This window comes from Salvia hispanica, chromosome 5 (assembly GCF_029641045.1).
Source record: "Salvia hispanica isolate PSC_SH4W2 chromosome 5, Shi_PSC_v1, whole genome shotgun sequence".
NCBI lineage: Eukaryota > Viridiplantae > Streptophyta > Magnoliopsida > Lamiales > Lamiaceae > Salvia > Salvia hispanica.
Genome location: NC_142696.1, coordinates 4299845 through 4313338, shown reverse-complemented (window position 1 = coordinate 4313338; position 13494 = coordinate 4299845). Strand labels below are relative to the sequence as shown.

Genomic DNA, 13494 nt, shown 5'->3' with positions numbered 1-13494 from the left:
GGTAAACAGTATTTCTGTTTCCTCGACGGATATAGCGGTTATTTCCAGATTTTCGTGGACCCAGAGGACCAGGAAAAGACCACATTTACATGCCCTTTTGGAACTTATGCCTACCGAAGGATGCCATTTGGTCTATGTAATGCACCAGGTACATTCCAACGTTGTATGATGAGTATTTTTTCGGATCTACTAGAGGTATGCATCGAGATATTCATGGATGATTTCACTGTATATGGAGGCTCATTTGATACTTGTTTAGCCAGCCTTGACCTAGTGCTGCAAAGATGTCAAGAGAAACATCTAGTCCTGAATTTTGAAAAATGTCACTTCATGGTAACTGAGGGGATTGTTTTAGGTCATGTGGTCTCTGAAAGAGGAATACAAGTGGACAAGGCAAAGGTGGAAGTGATTGCAAAGCTACCTTACCCTACAAATCAAAAGGAAGTTAGAGGATTCCTCGGTCACGCAGGGTTTTATCGAAGGTTTATCAAGGACTTTGCAAAAATTGCGCAACCACTCACTCATTTGCTGCACAACGATGTGGAGTTCGAGTTTGATGAGGGATGCAAGAGGGCATTTCAATTGCTCAAGGAGAGACTAGTGTCCGCACCAATTATCAGGGCACCGGACTGGAATCACCCTTTTGAGATAATGTGCGACGCGAGCGATTTCGCTGTGGGAGCCGTCCTAGGGCAGAAGATAGATGGGAAAAACTACGTAATTTTCTATGCGTCCAAGACACTAAATCAAGCTCAGAAGAATTACGATACTACGGAGAAGGAAATGTTGGCTGTCGTCTACTCGTTCGAAAAATTCCGCCCTTATCTTCTTGGGTCAAAGGTTATTGTTTTCACTGATCATGCAGCAATAAAGTACTTGCTAGCTAAGAAAGAATCAAAGCCAAGGCTAATTCGATGGGTCCTACTTCTACAGGAGTTTGATTGGGAAGTAAGAGACAAAAGAGGAACAGAGAATCGAGTGGCTGACCACTTGAGTAGAATTCATCAAGGAGATACGGACGAGGCTATTCCCGATGTTTTTCCCGAAGAGCATTTGTACTATATGGACGAACCACCTAGACCGATAAGCTGGGAATCTGTCTTAGTTTTAACCGGTCCAGGAGAATCTGATCGAGGAAAGCGCGTACGTAACGCAGAACCATGGTACGCAGACCTGGCAAATTACTTGGTCACGGGAGAGGTGCCAAGTTCAGAGGAAGCCTCCCGGGCCCAGAAGATGAAGCTTAAAAGCGAAGCCAAATATTACTTCTGGGATGATCCTTATCTTTGGAAGATGTGTGCAGATCAGATAATTCGACGTTGCATTCCTGAATGGGAACAAAGAGATGTACTCCATCATTGTCACTCCTTGGCGTGTGGAGGGCATTTCGGACCAAGGAGAACCGCAAGGAAAGTTCTAGACAGTGGATTCTACTGGCCTACATTGAACAAGGATGCCTTTGAATACTGTCAATGCTGCGAAAGGTGTCAACAGACAGGGGGAATCTCGAGACGAGATGAGATGCCCCAAGTGCCCATAGTGATCTGCGAAATTTTCGATGTTTGGGGGATGGATTTTATGGGCCCATTTCCGTCGTCGTACGGAAATGCTTACATATTGGTCGCTGTAGACTACGTTTCCAAATGGATAGAGGCGAAGGCTACGCCCACTTGTGAGTCTAAAGAGGTGGCCAAGTTTCTGAAGTCAAACATTTTCAGCAGATATGGAGTTCCTAGAGCGATTATCTCAGATCAAGGAACACACTTCTGCAACCGCACTATAGAAGCGCTCATGAGGAAATACGGCGTGCATCATAGATTGTCTACACCATATCACCCCCAATCGAATGGGCAAGCTGAAGTCTCTAATAGGGAGATAAAGAGTATTTTGGAAAAATCAGTTAACACCACAAGGAAGGATTGGAGTAAACGCCTTGACGATGCTTTGTGGGCGTATAGAACTGCTTACAAGACACCAATCGGGATGTCACCTTATAGGTTGGTGTTTGGGAAAATGTGTCACTTACCCGTGGAAGTGGAGCACAAGGCATACTGGGCCATTAAGGAAATGAATATGAAGTCTGTGGCATGTGAAGAAGAAAGGAAGCTGCAATTACAGGAGCTGGAGGAACTACGGCTAGAGGCATTCGATTCAGCAATGTGGTACAAGGAAAGAACGAAGCTCTGGCACGACAAGAACCTCCGGGTCAAGGAACTTCAGGTGGGGCAGAAAGTACTTCTATTTCAGTCCAGACTCAAGCTAATGCCAGGGAAGTTGAAGTCAAAGTGGGTAGGTCCATATACCATCATTGGCCTCCGCGCACACGGAGCAGTGGAAATCCAGGGAAGTGCTCCTAACTCGGTCCCTTTTCTTGTTAATGGCCATCGATTGAAAGTCTATAGGGATAATTCTGAGCTATGCGTAGTGGAGGAAATACCACTACGTGCGCTCTCAGTTATCACTTAGCCAGACAAAGGAATATTCTCGATAAACTCCTGGGTCAAGAGAAATGTTTATGTTTTTACACGCTGACCCAGGGGATTCGAGAATATTCAAAGGTAATTGTACATAGTTTAATTGCTTTAGAAGACAAAGAAAATCCAAACAAAATAAAAATTCAAAAATTTCCAAAAATATTTTCGAAGACCCAAACTCAAAGGGGATTTATGTCTCGTACTTTAACCTTGACCCAGGAGTCTGGGGTCTTCATATTTTTTTAGGTCGCGGTCAAGGGAATCAATTAGAGGAAGAGTGCATGAAGGAGCAGTTGAGGAGGGAAGTTATAATTTGAAATTCAAAATGCCGACAATTATGGAGGAGTACGGTCGCTGATGTCCTACCTGCAACGAAACATTGAGGTGAAGATCGCCGAGCTTGCTCCCGAGGTCGTGATGTGCGACCGCCCAGAGGTTTTCAGCGTAGACTACTTCTTCAACAAGGGCTTGTTGCAAACTCAAGGCAACAAGACTTACTTCTATTCGCTGGGAGATAAAGCGAAGGCGGAGCCGGAGGAAGCTGAGGAGGCCATGCCAAGTGAAGAGGTGGAAGAGCTTAGGAAGGAGGTGCAGGACATGAAAAAGGAAATGCAACTGATGAAAAAGGAGATGATGAAGGAACTCGGGGGAATACGGAAGGAACTCAATGGGAGTCGGGAAGAAGTAAAAGTTCTGAGCAGCAACGTAGCAGATTTGGCCACGAAATGTGCCAAACAAAGTGAAAGAGTGGCGGAAGCTGTGGAGATATCTACGCGGATGTTGAAATGGCTGCATCAGACGCTTCCCTTGACCCAGTCGAAGTCGACTCCTGGGTCAAGTGGCGAGGCACAGAAGATCATCCACAGCAGTCCCTCGATCAAGCCATTCCAGCAGTTGACCACCCCGACTATTCCCGAGAAAGTTCCAAATCCACCGAGGACGAAAATGCTAATGAGGAAACCAGGACTCGATCAAGCTGCAGAAGGAAAGGAAGAGCTGGAGCAACCAGCGAAGAAGAAAGTGAAAACAAACCGCCCCAGTGTTCCACCACCGTCTGGCTCTCGCGGGAGCCAGCCCCAGAAATGAGCAATTTCCCCAGACCAAGTAAATTTTAGTTTTTGTGTTTTTTTTTTTTTTTTTTTTTTTTTTTTTTTTTTTTTTTTTTTTTCTGTGTTTTATTTCCATGCGTTGCTGTGTTTTATGCTATCTTCTCCCACTTAGCCCAATGCTTGGTCTAAGTGTGAGAAGTTCTATGTTTTCTGTTGGTTTATTCTTCTCCCACTTAGCCCGTTGCTCGGTCTAAGTGTGAGAAGTGAAATTGTTGTTTAATTCTGCATTGAATTCTCTGTTTTCCCCCCTTCACGACGATGGCTTGAGGACAAGCTTGAGTGAAGTGGGAGGGGGAGAGGAATCAATGCAGTGTTATTATGCTTTGAGGAGTTGTAGGTCTAGGATTGTATCGCATGAACTAGTGGATATAATACGGCAGATTCCCTTAGGGAGAGTAATTGAAAATAGGAGGTATTCCAACTTAGAAGCCTGATTCTTTAGTAAGCCGAACCAATCTGAATGAAGCAAGAACGATAGTAAATGCCTTTACTTGCCTAGTTGTGAAGCCCTACTCTAGAGGTGAGTTATAAGCCTGTGATAACACTTAGAGCTAACACATGTCAAAAGTCTGCCACTGAATGCTGAAGGAAAAGAGAAGAAAAAAAAAAAATATAAATAAAAAAGGGGGAAAGGAGAAAATATATAATCATAAAATCTGGAGGTATAAGCTGGACGAAGTCCAGAGGAGGAAATAAAAAGAGAGAAAAAAATCAAGGAGGTATAAGCTGGACGAAGTCCAGGAAATCAAGGAGGTATAAGCTGGACGAAGTCCAGAAAGAAAAAAAAAAAAAAAAAAAAAAAGAAAAAAAGGGGGATAGTGACGGAGGATAGAAGGAGGAAATTCTCATAACCCGAGGCTTCAGTGGTTTGGCAATAACTTAAGAGAGAATCGGTCCTAACATCCCTGGTAAGGAATGAGCGATCGAGTGAATCTAACAATTGGGGAAGTAACAGGCTATCTTGACGAGCTGACAGGTTGGCTAGGTAGAGGGGAGAAAAAGGCCTATTTGGAGGAGTGCAGCCTGTTGGATTGACCTTAATCTTGTGGGGACGGTTGTCTAAAAGTTGAAACCAGTTCATGCATATGTGTTTATGTGTTTTCATCTTATGTGATTATGTATTCTTTGTTTTAGTGTCTAAGTGTAGTAGTTTTGTCTAGAGTCTGTAGAGTCGGTCGAGGGGATAACCATGCCTGAAATTCGCCTTATTCTTCTTTTCTTCTTGTCTTTATACTTGAGGACAAGTATGGTTTAAGTGTGAGCAGTTTGATAAGGCTAATTTCATGCATTGGTTATGTAGTGAAAAACATCACATTTCTGCTGGATCTAACAAGTTTTGTTAAGCCAGGTGTGTGTGTAGCGCTAGATCCAGGAGATGCTGGAGGAGGATATCTAGCGAGGAGCAGGAACGGAATCACGAGGAAAAGCTAGAGGAAGGAAGCCAAAAGCTGAGGGCAATCAAGTCAATCAATACCTCGCTGGGCCCCACCTCGAAGCTTATAAATAAAGGAGTGCGCAACAAGAATGGCAGATCGGTTACACTCCACACACAGTCACGCTCTTAGCACACACACTAGGGATATGGGAAATTTGGGGTGGTTTTCGTTTTCAGGAGTCTCGTATCAGTGCATCACCGTCCCTTGAGGGCGAAGAAACAATTGTTCTCTTAATTTCTGTTTACTACTCTGTTCCGTCTCGAACTTCACTTTTGGAAGTCGAGCTTGCTGTTTTTGTTGCTGAATCAGTTTATCCGTTCTATTTACATTTGATTTACTTTGATGAAGTTAGATTTCGTGTTGATTATTATGATGCTTGCTATTTTGGTTTGTTTATTTGAGATGTTCTCTTGAATTTGTTGCTGAATATTTTAGGAGATTCGAGAATCGTGGTATTGAAGTTGTGTTCGGTTGGATTTTTGTTCTGATGCTTGGATCCGGAGTGGATTTAGCATCCGAAGTGTGGATCTGAACAGGGGAGGTGAAATTTGTGCATGAAATTATGGGAAATTTTGTTCTGCCTGGTTTGCTTCGTCTAGCAGTTTAATTTCCGTCGTTGTTTAGTTTTCTGTTAAGATTATGCCTCCGATCTACATCTGAGTTTGTTTTTCTTGATCTCTGCATTTATTTGTGTTCGTTGAAGAAGATGAAGTCATTTTCAGTTGATGCTTTAGTTAGTTAGGCTGCAGATTCGATTCTGTCCGTACTTACCTTTTTCAGAGTTTGGTCCCCACTTGTTTTAATCTCCTTGGTCTAGATATGTTCGTAGAAGTCCCAGATCTAGTAGTTGATTTGACTTAGTTCTTATGCAAAATTCATTTTCGCCTAGATCTAGCAGTTAGCATAGCGTACTTTATTTCCAAATTCACTTAGTTAAATTCCTCAACCCAAAATATGCGTGGCAGCAGCCAACCCAAAAATAGTTTCCAATTCTCTACGCATGTATTTTACGAGTCCATCTCTGTGGGATCGATCCCTACTTCCCTGTGCTAGTTTAGTATCTGTGGTTGAGGGTTTTGAAGGTTTGCTTGCGTACCAACGACCAGACTTCCAGTCTTGTGAGTCTCTAGACCTTGTGATCTAGTTGATTTACTGGATCTAGGAAGTGTGTAATTAGAAATTGATAGGATACAGCAAGCAGAAAATCAACTCTTCAGGGGCCGATCCATCGGCTCTGGGAATCGGCCCCCATTGCGAATGCCCTAACAAGAAAAAACGAGTGCTTGTTTAATGCTATTAATGATTCATCGCTGTCCTTGGCTTTACTCTCCTGAACATTTTTGTTTCATTTTTCTATAGCTGACTACACATTTATAAGAGGTTTGAGAATTTTTCATCTTTGCTACAAGCCCACAGGTCTATTATGAAGAGTGAGTATTTTGTTTAGCCACAATTTAAAATCACAAATATTACTAGTACCATTTATCCATACAAAGGAAATAAAAATAATGAAATTCTTAACCTAAACAAATCAAAATCTAGTTCTAACACATGCATGCAAATTTTTTTTTATCCAAAGTTGTAAATGAGACAAATTTTTAATATATAATTGGTTAAGTACGAAGTAAATGGAAAAAAGAATAAGAAATAGAGAGAGGGAAAAGGTAGTGAAAATAGTGTCAGTGAATTATGTTAATTATGGAGCCTAAAATATTTCCTACCATATTTAGGATTTGTTTCCTAGAAGTATATTTTCTTGTGATAGATTTATTCCATAGAAGAAAGATATTTCCTTATGGAATATGTTTCCTAGTTTACTAGAATTAGGGTTCTCTATTGTGCTTATAAATAGAGGTGCTCCCTCATTGTAAAATCATCCCGAAACCATATAGTGAAATCCCTGGCTTGGTGCCCCTAGACGTTGATACACTTTGTATCGAACTGGGTAAACAATTCGTTGTATTCATTCTCCTTTTATATTCGTGATTGTCTATGTTTATTTCCCAACAATTGGTATCCAGAGCCTAAGGTTTGAGAGGCAGAAATCACGATGGGGATGGACGGGAAGATTGCTGTAGAGAAGTTTGACGGATCTGATTTCGGATTTTGGAAGTTGCAGATTGAGGATTACCTGTACGGTAAAGATCTGTGGAAACCTTTAAAAGCCAAACCCGAAAAGATGGAACCGGAGGAGTGGGAGCTGCTGGACAGAAAAGCGATGAACGCGATTAGGCTATCGTTGTCCAAGGAGGTGGCTTATCACATGACTGCAACAAAGTCGACGAAGGAGATGATGAAGATCTTGGAGGATATGTATCAGAAGCCATCAACGGCAAGCAAGGTACATCTGATTAGACGATTGTTTAATTTTAGAATGCAAGAGGGAAAGGAGGTGCAACAACATCTCAACGGGTTCAACATGATTATTTCGCAACTGAACTCTGTTGATATTAAATTCGCTGATGAAATTCGTGCCCTAATTTTGCTATCGTCCATGCCTGAGAGTTGGGCTGGCACAGTGACAGCAGTTACTGCTGCATAGACAAACCTGACAGTTGACAGAGTAAGAGATCTGATGATTGGTGAGGAAGTTCGCCGGAAAGAATCAGGATCTTCTACTTCTGGTTCAGTATTAAGTACAGAACAAAGAGGCAGATCGAAGGGAAGACAAAATCGTAGAAGATCAAAATCCAGAGGAATGAGCCAATCCAAGAAGGATTTGGATCGAGTTAAACGCTAGAATTGTGATGAGTTTGAGCACTTTAGAAATCAGTGTGAGGCACCGAAGAAATATAAAAATAAGGATCAGAAGGACAAGAAGACAACAAACGCAACCATGTCTGATGACGAAGGCGAGGCGTTGATCTTGAGTGTGAGTAGTCCGATGGAATCGTGGGTATTGGATTCTGGAGCGTCGTTCCATTCCTGCAGCAATGTGGAGGTAATAGAAAACTACGTTTCTGGCGATTTAGGGAAAGTATATCTGGCTGATGACGAGCCCTTAGATATCGTGGGAAAGGGAAACGTGAAGGTAGTGACATCCAATGGATCCGTAATAAAACTGAATGGAGTCAGACACATTCCTGGATTATAGAGAAACTTGATTTCGATTGGGCAGCTTGATGCAGAGGGGTACACGGTAACATTTGGCTGCAGCAATTGGAAGATTACCAAGGGAGCTATGATAGTAGCTCGAGATAAGAAGGAGGGTACGTTGTATACCACAACTAACTCCAAAGATTGCATTGATCTTGCAAGTGAAGCAAATAATGCAAATTTGTGGCATTGTCGTCTTGGCCACATGAGCGAGAAAGGGATGAAGATAATGTGCTCAAAAGGTTTACTGACAGGCCTGAAAACAATTGAAGTTGGCCTATGCGAGGATTGCGTGTTTGGGAAACAGAAAATGGTGAGTTTCTCAAGAGGAGGCAGAAAATTGAAGACGCAGAAGTTGGAGTTGGTCCATAGTGATCTATGGGGACCAGCACCTGTGAAGTCCCTAGGAAGTCCCTAGGAAGCTCTGAATATTATATGACATTCATCGACGACTCTACTCGAAAAGTATGGGTTTATTTTCTTAAGAGTAAATCTGATGAGTTTGATACTTTCAGGAAGTGGAAAGCCCTTGTTGAAACTGAAACTAGGCTAAAGGTGAAGTGTCTAAGATCCGATAATGGAGGAGAATATGAACTTGCAGAGTTCAAGGAGTTTTGCGCAGAGAATGGAATTCACATGGAGAAGACTGTGAAAGGAACTCCACAGCAGAATGGAATCGCGGAGCGCATGAACAGAACGTTGAATGAGCGAGCAAGATGCATGAGGTTGAAAAGTGGATTGCCAAAGAATTTTTGGGCAGATGCAGTCAACACAGCTGCGTTCCTAATCAACAGAGGTCCATCAGTTCCATTGGAGTTTCGGATACCCGAGGAGGTTTGGACAGGAAAAGAGGTTAATCTATCTTACCTACGCATCTTTGGTTGTGTTGCTTATGCTCATGTTAGTTCTGTTGAGAGAAGTAAGTTGGATGCCAAATCTATTAAGTGTACGTTCATTGGTTATGGAGGCGATGAGTTCGGTTATAGACTCTGGGATGAGCAGAACCGTAAGGTTATTTGCAGTAGAGATGTCGTTTTCAATGAACATGTATTGTACGAGGATAGATTGGAGACGTCGAATTCCAGCAGTTCTGAGCCCCAAGTGGTCGAGCTAGACATCTCAAACTCGAGTGGGAGCAAGGAGAGTCAGAATGCTGAAGAGGTGCTTGAAGAAGAACCAAGCACTCCACCACCGATTATTCCACTGCCTAAACAGACTAGAGAGCGACGTGCACCAGATAGGTACTCGCCCTCTAATTTCTGTTTGTTACTACTGATGGTGGTGAACCTGAGTGTTATGCAGAGGCAGGAGATGTTGGAGCTGGCAGCGGAAGCGGGCTCATAAATAACAATCACATAATAATCAGATCTATTTAGCAGATTATTTAGACAAAACCTATTCGCGTAATTATCACATGTATCATGCTCATAACTTGAATTAATCATGCTTTAAGAATATTGAAACCTAAAACATGCTTTTCTACGGAGCAGAAAAATACCTAATTAATTCTCCAAAGAATTGAAGATGGCTAGCTTCTTCTCCACGTGATGCTTTGAGTACTAGACCACAAATCTTCTCTCTGGTTCCCGAACTGTATCCCAATATCAGTGTGGGCTGATCTTACTAGAATACTAGGACTTAAATAAAGAAGAGCGAAGAAATCCTTTTTGGAATAAGAGAGGAATTCGAAAATCTCCTCAGCTGGGGAGGGGAATTTTCGAAAATTACAATAATAAAAATTGTGTTTTTCTGTCTCCTTTATTCTCCTATTTATATTAAGTTCCTTTTGGGCCCAGACAGGGATCTATGGAAGGTTTTGGATATGGGCTCATCCAATTTACTTTTTACTAATTAAATTGAACCCACAATTTAATATAAGTTATAATTGGAATATTACGAGCAGCCACTACAGAAGTAATATTGAACTCCCACCATCCAAATCCGAAATCACAAGTAATCCGGGTTTCCGTTTAACTTTCATTTTCTGCGCTTAAGATTAAAATGTCCATTAATTAATTAATGTTTGCTATTGACTTAATTAGTTAACTTCTTATTAATTCCAAGAGTGGACTTAGCATGAAACGCTTATTTATTATTCATAGAGTAATCACACTCCAACTAGCTAGGTTCCGAATAATAAAACCTTGTTTCGCGCTCCTCTTGAGGACATTATCAAACGAGACTCAACTCGCGCACGATTCAATATAATAGCAATCCTAGCACCGCTAGATATTGATCACCACTACCCAATATATCAGGATAATTGGGTTACGAAAAACCCGCACCATTTGATAAGTCAAAGCAGTGCATAATCAATAACGTATGCTCAATGCTAACCTACATTGATTAAGAAATAAATATTTATCAAGACCTCGCCTTTCAGTAGATAGCCTAAGGCAAGTCTTGCTGTTAGATCCGTTCAGTGCTATACCACACCAATGTCATCTTATTTCAGTAAGGCTTAGAAATATGCGGACTGACATTGCAACCTTTCTCGTTGGATAGTCAAATTCCAACTAGGTTGTGAAATTCATCTTTTTCTTTGTTTAGAACTGACCGTATTACCTTAAAGTGGACGATGCCCACAACCGGTCTACTAAAACAAAGACTTAGACTTTGTTAAGTTAACTTATACATTTAAACATGCATTAACATCTATTAAATGTAAAACATAACAACATTATGACAAAAAAATAATCTGTTTTATTTATTGGAAAATAAAATAAGAGTTTTACAGTATTCAATCACTCGAAACGTGATTTCTAGTATACAAACTCTAACAATCTCCCACTTATACTTAAAACACTTTCGAGTATACAAAAAAAAAATTGTGCTAACGTCTAATTCTCCCACTTATACTGAAAGCGGATTGAGGTCTTGAATTAGTCGAACTCCCATTCCTTCAACATGGCTTTCATACGGCTTTACCGCTAATGCCTTCGTGAAAGGATCTGCCAGGTTGTTCTCTGACTCAATCTTGACCACTTGTATGTCTCCTCTCTGCACTATATCTCGAATGATATGATACTTCCTCTCTATGTGCTTGCTCGCCTTATGAGCCCGTGGTTCCCTCGAATTTGCCACAGCACCAAAATTATCGCAATAAATGGTGATACTCTTGGGCATATTCGCAACCACACCTAAGTCCAGAAGGAAGTTCTTAAGCCATACAACCTCTTTTGCAGCCTCCGAAGCGGCCAAATACTCGGCTTCCATGGTAGAGTCTGCAATGCATTTCTGCTTTACACTCTTCCAAATTACAGCTCCACCTCCTAAGGTAAACACATATCCGGAAGTTGATTTTCTCGAATCTACATCAGATTGAAAATCTGAATCTGTATATCCTAAAGGGCAGAGCTCGGCTGCATTGTAAACTAGAACATAGTCCTTAGTCCGATTAAGGTACTTGAGTATGTTCTTTACGGCAGTCCAATGTCCTTGGCCGGGATTGGATTGATATCTTGCTACCATGCCAACAGCAAAGCAGATATCGGGTCTAGTACAAAGCATAGCATACATGAGACTACCAACTGCCGAGGCATATGGTATTCTTCTCATCTCTGCTATCTCAGATGCTGTCTTAGGATGATGAGTTTACCTCTCTTCTCCTGAATGGCACATGGGAGCTTGTGGAACTTCCAAAAGAAAAAAAGGCATTGCATTGCAAGTGGATCTATCGAATCAAAGGTGAAGCTGATGGTAGCAAGCGCTACAAGGCTAGGCTGGTTGTCAAGGGATTTGAGCAACGATCCAGTATTGATTATACAGAAGTGTTCACTCCTGTTGTGAAACTAATGACTATTCATTTAGTGTTGAATATGGTAGTTGCAGAAAATCTTTTGTTACATCAGATGGATGTGAAGACAACATTTCTTCATGGTGATTTGGAGGATGAGTTGTACATGACACAAGGGATTCGTAGTAAAAGGAAAAGAAAATCTTGTGTGCAAGTTGAAGAAGAGCTTGTATGGTTTAAAGCAAGCTCCAAAGCAGTGGTACAAGAAGTTTGATGGATTCATGATGGAGATTGGCTATAAAAGATGCTACGCTGAATGTTGTTACTACAAGAGGTTTGACAAGAGCTATCTTATCATGTTATTATATGTTGATGATATGTTGATCGCAGGAGGTGATCCAAAGGAGATGGATAAGTTGAAAAGGCAATTGTCTGAACGATTCTCCATGAAAGATCTTGGAGAGGCTAATCAAATTTTGGGCATGAGAATTGAGCGTGACAAGGCGACAGGAAAATTGTATCTTTCGCAAGCTGCTTATATTGGTAAGGTTTTGGAAGGATTCAACATGGATAATTTGAAGTCAGTAAGTGTGCCTTTGGGCAGTCACTTCGTCGCCGAGTACAAAAGAAGAACGTGCTGAAATGAAGAAAGTTCCTTATGCTTCAGCAATTGGCAGTATTATGTATGCAATGGTGTGTACGAGCCCTGATATTGCACAAGCAGTGGGAGTAGTGAGTCGGTTCATGGGTGATCCGGACAAGCAGCATTGGGAAGCAGTTAAATGGATCCTTAGATACTTGAGAGGTACTACAGAAAGAGTCTTATGTTTCAATGGCAAGAATGTTGAGCTGACAGGTTATGTGGATGCAGACTTGGCATCCATTGATCTTGATGGGAGAAGAAGCACAACCGGGTATGTATTTACTTATGGTGATACTGCTATTTCATGGACTTTTAAGTTGCAGAAGACCGTTGCTTTGTCTACTACGGAGGCTGAATATGTAGCTGCGACGGCGGCAAACAAGGAGATGGTGTGGTTGCAGAGTTTCTTAAATGAACTTGGGAAGGAGAACAAGAGTAGCAAACTCTACAGTGACAGTCAGAGTGCTATTTTCTTGGCAAAGAATCCAACGTTTCATTCTAGGACAAAGCATGTAGAGTTGAAGTATCATTACATTCAACACTTATTGAAGATGAAAATCCTGCAACTTGAGAAGATACTTGGAAGTGAGAATCCAGCAAACATGTTTACTAAGGTGGTGCCCTTAGAGAAATTGAAGCTATGCATAGCTTCAATTGGCTTTAGAACTTGAAGAGAAGGTTAGACGATTGGAACTTGAAGAGAAGGTTAGGCGATGCTAAGCGGATGCAGGGATGAGATCACGAGGATATGGTTGCGTAGGAGTTGTTAGTCTCCAAGTGGGAGATTGTTAATCATGGAGCCTAAAATATCTCCTACCATATTTAGGATTTGTTTCCTAGAAGTATATTTCCTTGTGATAGATTTATTCCATAGAAGATATTTCCTTATGGAATATGTTCTTAGTTTACTAAAATTAAGGCTCTCCATTGTGCTTATAAATAGAGGTGCTCCCTCATTATAAAATCATCCTGAAACTATATAGTGAAATCCCTGGCTTGG

The 13494-nt window shown here is 41.4% G+C and overlaps 1 long non-coding RNA gene across 1 annotated transcript; it reads right to left on the bottom strand.

The window, feature by feature from the left end:
- Positions 1-3583: 3583 nt before the first annotated feature.
- On the bottom strand, positions 3584-10885 carry LOC148924245 (uncharacterized). Its single transcript, XR_016130611.1, has 2 exons — positions 10803-10885; positions 3584-3642 (listed from the first exon to the last, which is right to left on the bottom strand). It is a non-coding gene; the product is annotated as an uncharacterized LOC148924245 (long non-coding RNA).
- Positions 10886-13494: the final 2609 nt, after the last annotated feature.